The sequence below is a fragment of the Sciurus vulgaris genome (assembly GCF_902686455.1).
Source record: "Sciurus vulgaris genome assembly, chromosome: 3".
Classification (NCBI taxonomy): domain Eukaryota; kingdom Metazoa; phylum Chordata; class Mammalia; order Rodentia; family Sciuridae; genus Sciurus; species Sciurus vulgaris.
The window spans coordinates 135,981,184-135,991,717 of NC_136463.1; positions in this window are offsets into that span (position 1 = coordinate 135,981,184).

Sequence of the window (10,534 nt, forward strand, 5' to 3'; positions counted from 1 at the left end):
TTATGTCAAACTATTTCCTTTATTGTGCAGAAGCTTCTTAATGAAGTCTTAATCCTTTAAATCTTTTTATTTGACCAGGAAAACCAAATAAATTCTCAATCTCATTAATCACCAGGGAAATGCAAGTCAAAACCACAATGAGACATCATCCCAACATTCCATCTCAGAACGGCAGTCACAACAAAACAAAACTGCCCTGCTGGTGAAAGGGGAGCTCATATGCTAGTTTATGCTATTTTTATGGGAATGTAAATCTTTACAGTCATTTTATGGAAGCCAATATGGAGGTTCCTCCAAAAAAAAAAAAGTGAAAACAGAGCTACCATACAATCCATCCATCGATTCCACTACAGCAGTTTCATATATAAAGGAGACGAAATAATTGTACCAAAAAGATACATGCACTCTCATTTTTCTTAGTTATATTCACAGTAACTAAAACATGGAACCAAACCATATGCTCATCAGTGAATGAATGGCAAAGAAAGTGGGAGATAATGTCTGTATATAATTGTGTGTGTATGTTTATATGCATGTGTGTGAGTGTGTATACACACACATCACATGCACACACAGGGTGGAATATTATTCAGCCACAAAAAAGAATGAATCCTGCATTTTCAGTAACAGTCTCAAAGTGAAGATCATTTTTATTAGGTGAAATAAGGCAGACACACAAATACTACACATTCTCATTTTTAAAAACCAGTAAGGCAATCTTACAGAAAATTAGACTGGAATAGTAATCACTAGAGACTGGGAAGAATAAGGGGAAAGGGAGATGGAAAGAAGTTAAATGGTGACAAAATACAGTGGAAGAATTCTGGTTCTTTAATACAGTAAGGTAATGATTGGTTAAAACACCCACAATATATTTCAAAATACCTAGAAGAGTACGAAATTCACATAAGAATGAACATCTGAACTGCATGTGTTATACATGTATTGAGCTTCCACATTGTACCCTACAAAGATGTATAAATATTATGTCTCAAAAAATTATAGCTGATGATTTTTAAGCTTAATTAGCAGCCCTTAAAAAGTTTTAGGATATTATAATAGATATTATAGAAACTTTTTAAGATTTAGCAATTTCTATTGTAAAATTTAAGCTAGCTCTGCCTATCAAGGTTGCGTCTATTCTTTTGAGAGAAACTGATTTTTTATGACTTCATAATTCACTTTTTTCTCCTCTAGAAGTTCCTCTGATAGGTTTCCCTGAGGGTTTTAGAAACACTCGACACCAGTAGGTGGCAGTGATAAATAAGCAGAGACATTTCCTTACTCCTAGAAAATATCATTTCTACCTCAGTATGGAAGGAGAATCACACAGTCTCCTTTAGCTAGCCTTTGTTTTTTTCACTAAAATGATTCTGAATACCACTTATTGACCATGAAAACTTATAAACTATTTTGCATTCAAAAGTTTATAATCTAATGTAATGAGACAAATGTGTGAACAGTGAAAAAATAAATTTGAGAAATTCATGTAAGTATGCATACCATTGTAAACGTGAAGATATTTACATATGTTGAACTTGAGCAGATACCAACTCGTGAAGAATGGAGCCTACATAACAGTTCCACCGGTCATTTTTAAGAGTTAATAAAGCACTTATAAAATTGTTCTGATAATTGCTTGTTTTTTTAATTCATAATGTTCAAAAATTTCTTGTGCTTTTAGTACTCCTTCAGTTTATGAAAAAGAGTCCCAACATATTCGTCATATGTAACTAAAAAGTACAAAAAATTATTTAAAAAAAAATAACTAGTAACTTAAAAAAGAAAACGTTCTGCCATTCAGGAAAAAATAAAATAAATAAATAAAAGCTCTTCCTTTAAGAAATAGATTCCCTGAATTCTAGTCCTTTGACTCCACTACTTACTGAGTTTAGAAAAATTGCTAAATGTCTGTACCATGATTAACTTATTTGCTTAGTAGAAAAAAAAAATCCCTCTTCTGTCTGCTGCATCAGGAAGTCATGGTTTAAAAACAACGTGTTTTAAGAAAAAAATATGCAGGTACCAAAAATCAAGAGTGTGGAAAATTTTATACACAAATGACAAAAAAAAAAAAAAGTAAGAAAAAAACAGGGGAAAAGTAACCTATATATTAAAAGACAAATTCCAGAAAAAGAGGGTTGGTGTCATATCACAAAATACAGTGTGTGAACTATCTGGATCTTGATTTTAACAAAAAAATTAAGAAATAGGAAAATTATAATTGATATTACATATTAACCATAAATGTAGGGGTGTCTGTTTTGAAGGTATGCTTATGGTATTTTTGAAATGATAGCATGGTCTTGGATTTGCATTAAAATAATTTAGTGACCAAAATGTGGGGGTTTGGGGGCAATAGGAGTAATAATCCAGGGGCTGGAGTTGGTTGGTAATAAAACAAGATAGTATTTTAACAAGCACTGAAGTTGAGTAATGGATAGATAGGGAATATACTGGGTTTTTGTTTTGTTTTGTTTTCTGTTTGATAAAATTTTTAAAATAAATTTTAGTTTTTTAGAAAATGTCTTTTTCACTGAGATAACACTTGAAAGTATGCAGGATGCAAAATGAAAATGTATAGCCATCTGTTTGGCAGTAAACCAGTTTACTGAGTTAGAGGAAAGTTACAGGACAAAAATGGGATTGGTTGACACTAAGTAGGACAACCACTTTGGAAGAGAGTGGGTATAACTCATTTTCCTTTCATTACTTGAAATCTGAAAGTCATTTCACTACCTAGACCCTATGTAATTGAGTCAACCTCTGAAATTGCTGGAAAATTATATCCTGTTTCCCTCACTGAAGCAGTAAGACTGAATTCTCAAATGAAAAGAATTGACTAGAGATTGTCCAGTAGTCAAGAGTTCTCACCATCTTCTGAAGGAAGACCAGCAGACTGCCTGAAGGACAGGGTATAGCACCTTCCTAATGGGACTTCTGCTGTTCCCAAGGAGTGGTTCAAGGTGGCTGGCAGTGCCTCGTACCCAGCTTCCAACAGCCAAACGGCGGCTGCTCCTCTTGGGCTGCTCTTTCCTGTACTGATCCTTTCCTTCACTCTCTCAGGCTCAACAGCTTAGCGTTATCCTCTCAATACTGCTTCTGTATAAAAACCTCTAGTGCATACTAGGTACTAGACCTTTCCCCAAAAGCTCTTTAAGAGTTTTATGTATTGTGCAGCATCTATATTAGGTGATTCTAGAAAAAATTAAATACTATTATTCATGTAAACATCTATGGTCCATCAAAGGTACTATAGATACAATAGTAAATGGTTACATAATAGCTGTGTGAAATGGACTCACAACCGATTCTAATGTAGCATGTACACATGCACACATCCCTTTCTTTTCTATAATTTTCTGTCCTAAGGCAGAGGACAGACTTTCACGTTTCTCAGGGTGCACTTTCCTCACCCTTGCCCTGTGTTATGGGGTGGAGACCATCATTCCTCTTGGGACCCTAAGAACTACTCTCAAGATTCTTTGCATGCCCAGCCAGGAGGTGTAAAAGTGTATAGAAACTGAACTGAGAAACATTCTTAGGTAAGCCATGTGCCCCAAGTTTGAGGCATACATTAAGTCCTGATAAATGTAGGTTTTTAAGGAGGAAATTCCTTGGGTTAGAGAGGAGAAAATTGAGGATTCAGTCAGCTAATTTTTTCATTTTAATTTTGTTTTATACCAGTCCTTGTATAATTTTTTAGAGGCTATTACTATGGATTGAATGTTTGTCCCCCTCCCAAATTTTTGTACTCAAATCCTAACCCCTGAGGTGATAGTATAAATAATATTTTATAATATGAAGCTACCATAATTTAAATAGTTATTTCTGAACATTTACTTTGCTTTTTCTCTATTACGAAGCTCCTGTTAATATCTAGCATATACATTGCAAATGTGTACTATGCCTTATAGTCATAAAAATCAAGTTTGGGATTGTCAAATTGTCCTCCAAAGAAGGCTGTGTGCATACCTGTGCCAATCTCCAATATGAGACAGCACTTGTCTCCTGGTTCAGTGCCACATAGCATCAGAATCTTCCAAGTTTGCCAATATAAATATTGTAAAATATTTCATTGTTCATTTAAATTTGCCTTTTTATTTTATGCTTATTGATCATTTCTTTTTTTGTTGTTTTTTTTTTATTTTATTGTAAACAAATGGGATACATGTTGTTTCTCTGTTTGTACATGGCGTAAAGGCATACCATTTGTGGAATCATAAATTTACAGAGTAATGTTGTTTGATTCATTCTGTTATTTTTTCCCTTCCCCCCACTCCTCCCACCCCTCTTTTCCCTCTATACAGTGCTTCCTTTCTCCATACTTGCCCCCCTCCCTAACCCTAACTCTAACCCTAACACTAACCCTTCCCTCTCCCCATTATGTGTCATCATCCACTTATTAGCGATATCATTCATCCTTTGGCTTTTTGAGACTGGCTTATCTCACTTAGCATGATATTCTCTAATTTCATCCATTTGCCTGCAAATGCCATAATTTTATCATTCTTTGTGGCTGAGTAATATTCCATTGTATATATATACCACAGTTTCTTTATCCACTCATCAATTGAAGGGCATCTAGGTTGATTCCACAGTCCGGCTATTGTGAATTGAGCAGCTATGAACATTGATGTGGCTGTATTTCTGTAGTATGCTGATTTTAAGTCCTTTGGGTATAGGCCAAGGAGTGGGATAGCTGGGTCAAATGGAGAGTCCATTCCAAGTTTTCTAAGGAATCTCCACACTGCTTTCCAGAGTGGCTGTACTAATTTACAGCCCCACCAGCAATGTATGAGTGTACCTTTCTCCCCACATCCTCTCCAACACCTGTTGTTGCTCGTATTCTTGATAATCCCCATTTTAATTGAGGTGAGATGGAATCTTAGGGTGGTTTTGATTTGCATTTCTCTTATTACTAGAGATGTTGAACATTTTTCCATATGTTTGTTGATTACTTGTATCTTCTTCTGTGAAGTGTCTATTCATTTCTTTAGCCCATTTGTCACTGAATTATTTGAATTCTTGGAGTAGAGTTTTTTGAGTTCTTTATAGATTCTGGAGATTAGTGCTCTATCTGAAGTATGATTGGCAAAAAGATATTCTCCCACTCTGTAGGCTCTTTCTTCACATTTTAATAGTTTCCTTTGCTGAGAGAAAGCTTTTTAGTTTGAATCTATCCCAGTGGTTGATTCTAGCTTTTATTTCTTGTGCTATGGGAGTCCTGTTAAGGAAGTCTGGTCTTAAGCCGACATGTTGAAGATCTGGACCTACTTTTTCTTCTATAATTTGCAGGATCTCTGGTCTGATTCCGAGGTCCTTAATCCATTTTGAGTTTATTTTCGTGCATGGTGAGAGATATGGGTTTAGTTTCATTCTGTTGCATATGGATTTCCAATTCTCCTAGCACCATTTGTTGAAGAGGCTATCTTTTCTCCATTGCATATTTTTGGCACCTTTGTCTAGTATGAGAAAATTGTACTTATTTGGGTTTGTGTCCGTGTCCTCTATTCTGTACCATTGATCTACCTTTCTATTTTGGTACCAATACCATGCAGTTTTTGTTACTATTGCTTTGTAGTAGAGTTGAAGATCTGTTATTGCAATACCCCCTGCTTCGTTCTTTCTACTGAGGATTGCTTTAGCTATTCTGGGTTTCTTATTCTTCCAGATGAATTTCATAATTGCTTGCTCTATTTTTGTAAGGTACGTCATTGGGATTTTAATTGGAATTGCATTGAATTTGTATAGCACTTTAGGTAGTATGGCCATTTTGACAATATTAATTCTGCCTATCCAAGAACATGGAAGATCTTTCCATCTTCTAAGGTGTTCTTTAATTTCTTTCTTTAGTGTTGTATAGTTCTCATTGTAGAGGTCTTTCACCTCTTTTGTGAGATTGATTCCCAAGTATTTTATTTTTTTCGAGGCTATTGTGAATGGGATAGTTTTCCTAATTTCTCTTTCTGAAGATTCATCACTTATGTATAAAAATGCATTGGATTTATGAGCATTGATCTTGTAACCTGCTACTTTACTGAATTCACTTATGAGTTCTAAGAGTTTTCTGGTGGAATTTCCAGGTTCCTCTAAATATATAATCATGTCATCAGTGAACATGGATAGTTTGAGTTCTTCTTTTCCAATTCGTATCCCTTTAATTTCTTTGGTTTGTCTAATTGCTCTCGCTAGAGTCTCAAGAACAATGTTAAATAGAAGTGGTGAAAGAGGGCATCCCTGCCTTGTTCCAGTTTTAAGGGGGAATGCTTTCAGTTTTTCACCATTTAGAATGATATTAGCCATGGGCTTAGCATAAATGGCCTTTACAATGTTAAGGAATGTTCTCACTATCCCTATTTTTTCTATTGTTTTGAGCATGAAGGGGTGCTGTATTTTATCAAATGCTTTTTCTGCATCTTTTGAAATAATCATGTGATTCTTGACTTTAAGTCTATTGATATGGTGAATTACATTTATTGATTTCCTGATGTTGAACCAACCTTGCATCCCTGGGATGAAACCCACTTGATCATGGTGCACTATCTTTTTAATATGTTTTTGTATGCGATTTGCTAAAATTTTGTTGAGAATTTTTGCGTCGATGTTCATTAAGGATATTGGTCTGAAATTTTCTTTCCTTGATGAGTCTCTGTCTGGTTTAGGTATCAGTGTGATATTGGCTTCATAGAATGAGTTTGGGAGGGTTCCCTCCTCTTCTATTTCATGGAATACTTTGAGGAGTATTGAAATGAGCTCTTCTTTAAAGGTTTTGTAGAACTCGGCTGAGAACCCATCTGGTCCCGGACTTTTCTTTGTTGGTAGGCTTTTGATGACTTCTTTTATTTCAGTACTTGAAATTGGTCTATTTAAATTGTGTATGTCCTCCTCATTCAGTTTAGGCAATTCATATGTCTCTAGAAACCTGTTGATGTCTTCGAAATTTTCTATTTTGTTGGAGTATAGATTTTCAAAATAGCTTCTAATTATGTTTTGTATTTCAATCCTGTCTGTTGTGATATTTCCTTGTTCATTCCAAATTTTAGTGATTTGGGTTTTCTCTCGTCTTCTCTTTGTTAGTGTGGCTAAAGGTTTATCAATTTTGTTTATTTTTTCGAAGAACCAACTATTTATTTTGTCAATTTTTTGTATTGTTTCTTTTGTTTCAATTTCATTGATTTCAGCTCTGAGTTTAACTATTTCCTGTCTTCTACTACTTTTGGTGCTGTTCTGTTCTTCTTTTTCTAGGGCTTTGAGCTGTAGTGTTAGGTCGTTTATTTGTTGAGTTTTACTTCTTTTATTAAATGCGCTCCATGAAATAAATTTCCCTCTAAGTACTGCTTTCATAGTGTCCCAGAGATTTTGATATGATGTTTCTTTGTTCTCATTTACCTCTAAGAATTTTTTAATTTCCTTCCTAATATCTTCTGTTATCCATTCATCATATAATAGCATATTGTTTAATCTCCAGATGTTGGAATAGTTTCTGTGTTTTACTCTTTCATTTATTTCTAACTTCAATCCATTATGATCTGATAGAATACATGGTAGTGTCTCTATCTTCTTGTATTTGCTAACATTAGCTTTGTGGCATAATATATGGTCTATTTTAGAGAAGGATCCATGTGCTGCTGAGAAGAAAGTGTATTCGCTCTTGGTTGGATGGTATATTCTATAAATGTCCGTTAAGTCTAAATTATTGATTGTGTTATTGAGATCTATGGTTTCTTTGTTCAATTTTTGTCTGGAAGATCTGTCCAGTGGTGAGAGAGGCGTGTTAAAATCACCTAGTATTATTGTGTTATGGTATATTTGGTTTCTGAAATTGAGAAGGATTTGTTTGACATACATGGATGAGCCACTGTTTGGGGCATAGATGTTTATGATTGTTATATCTTGCTGATTTATGCTTCCCTTAAGCAGTATGAAATGACCTTCTTTATCCCTTCTGACTAACTTTGGCTTGAAGTCCACATTGTCTGAAATGAGGATGGATACTCCAGCTTTTTTGCTGAGTCCATGTGCATGGTATGTTTTCTCCCATCCTTTCACCTTTAGTCTATGGGTATCTTTTTCTATGAGGTGAGTCTCCTGTAGGCAACATATTGTTGGATCTTTCTTTTTAATCCAATCTGCCAGTCTATGTCTTTTGATTGATGAATTCAGGCCATTAACGTTCAGGGTTATTATTGAGATATGATTTGGTTTCCTGGTCATTTGGTTCATATTTTAAATTTTATTTATTTATTTGTTTGACACAACTTGGTTCCTCTTTATTTGACAATTCCTTTAGGATAATTCCTCCCTTTGCTGATTTGCTTCTTTGTTTTTCATCTCTTCCTCATGGAATATTTTGTTGAGAATGTTCTGTAATGCTGGCTTTCTTTTTGTAAATTCTTTTAGCTTTTGTTTATCATGGAAGGATTTTATTTCATCGTCAAATTTGAAGGTAAGTTTTGCTGGGTATAAGATTCTTGGTTGGCATCCATTTTCTTTCAGGGCTTGAAAAATGTTGTTCCAGGACCTTCTAGCTTTTAGGGTCTGGATTGAAAAATCTGCTGATATGCGTATTGGGTTCCCCCTGAATGTAATTTGGTTCTTTTCTCTCACAGCCTTTAAAATTCTGTCTTTATTTTGTATGTTAGGTATTTTCATTATAATGTGCCTTGGTGTGGGTCTGTTGTAATTTTGTGTATTTGGAGTCCTATAAGTCTCTTGAACTTGATTTTCCATTTCATTCTTCAGATTTGGAAAATTTTCTGATATTATTTCATTGAATAGATTGTTCATTCCTTTGGTTTGTTTCTCTAAGCCTTCCTCAATCCCAATAATTCTTAAATTTGGCCTTTTCATGATATCCCATAGTTCTTGTAGATTCTGTTCACGATTTCTTACCATCTTCTCTGTTTGTTCAATTTTATTTTCAAGGTTAAATATTTTGTCTTCAATGTCTGAGGTTCTGTCTTCCAGGTGTTCTATCCTACTGGATATGCTTTCTATGGAGTTCTTAATTTGGTTTATTGTTTCCTTCATGTCAAGGATTTCTGTTTGTTTTTTTTTCATTATCTCTAACTCTTTATTGAAATGATCTTTTGCTTCCTGTATTTGCTCTTTTAACTGTCGATTGGTGCGATCATTCAGTGCCTGCATTTGCTCTTTCATCTCATCTTTCAGTGCATGCATTTGCTCTTTCATCTCATCGTTTGCTTCCCTCATCATTTTAATTATGTACATTCTGAACTCCTTTTCTGTCATTTCTTCTGCCATGTGGTCATTGGGTTTTATTGATGTAACATCTAGATTTGTTTGCAGCATTTTCTTTCCTTGTTTTCTCATATTGTTCAGGTATCAGTGGACCGCTGAGATACTGTAGATTCCCTCTATTGACTTACAATGTCCCTGAAGATTTCTATATATATCCCCTCTTAGCCTTCAGTAGGCTGAAGTCTTGGAGGAAGTTGATAATGCGCTGCTCCACAAGGAAGCTGCCTCTCTAGGAGTGGTGGCCTTCAGGTGGGGTATATTCCCTGCTAGTGGGCAGAGGTGCCTCCACTTGCTGACCAATGGTCATCCAAAGGGGAACTAGACTGCGGGCTGAGGCAAGGCCTGTTTGGGCCTGAGTCTCTGGTTTTACCGTCCTTGTGGGGAAACCTCATCCGGCAGGGAAGACTCACCCGGTGGGAAGGTCTCGCTGGTCAGTTCCCCTCCTAGAGGTTCCCCTCAATTTCCAGCTACCACCTGGGCTGGGCTGCCTTCCTCTGCAAAGTTCCCAGGGGCCCGGCCCTACCTCCTGGGCCTGGGAGCCTCACCCTTCGCAGATGAATCTCCTTAGGCTGCCCCTCCTCAGAGAATCTGCCTGCCGTCCTGGAACCTTCCCTCCGCCCCTAAGCGTGTCTCTGTGGGGCTCTTCCACCAAGAAGCCTCCTAGATCCTGGGACCCAGCTCTGCACCTAATCACCTGGCTATGTGGCCCCTCCTCTGAGCAGCCACCTGGGGCCCCGTATAATTGCTCTGAGTCCCAGAGACCCGACACACGCCTCTTCCTCCAGACAGCTGCCCAGTATTCCGGTGCGGTCACTAGGAGTCCAAGCAACTCACTGCGTGCCTCCTCCTCCCTGGTAGCCCTGGGCAATCAATCACTCCGAGTCGAAATGACCCTCCCCGTTCCTCCTCCTCCTCCAGGTAACCCCCAGGTGTTCAGGAGCGGTCGCTCTTAGTGGCTGTGAATCCACGTGACCCGCTGCACGCGTCCTCTGGGCAACCGCCCGGAGCTCTGGTGCGGCCACTCGAGACCAAGAGACCCACCGCACTTCTCCTCCAGGCAGCCCCCCTTTGTTCAGGAGCGGTCGCTTTAAGTCCAAACAACTCACCACTCGCCTTCTCCTCTTCTCCTCCTCCTGGAGTTCTAATGCAGTCACTGCTAGTCCAAAAAACCCGCCGCGCTCCTCCTCCTCCTCCTCCTACTCCTCCGGGCTGGCCCCGGTGTTCAGAAGTGGTCTGAGTTCAAACAGCTCGCCACGCAGCCCCTCCTCTG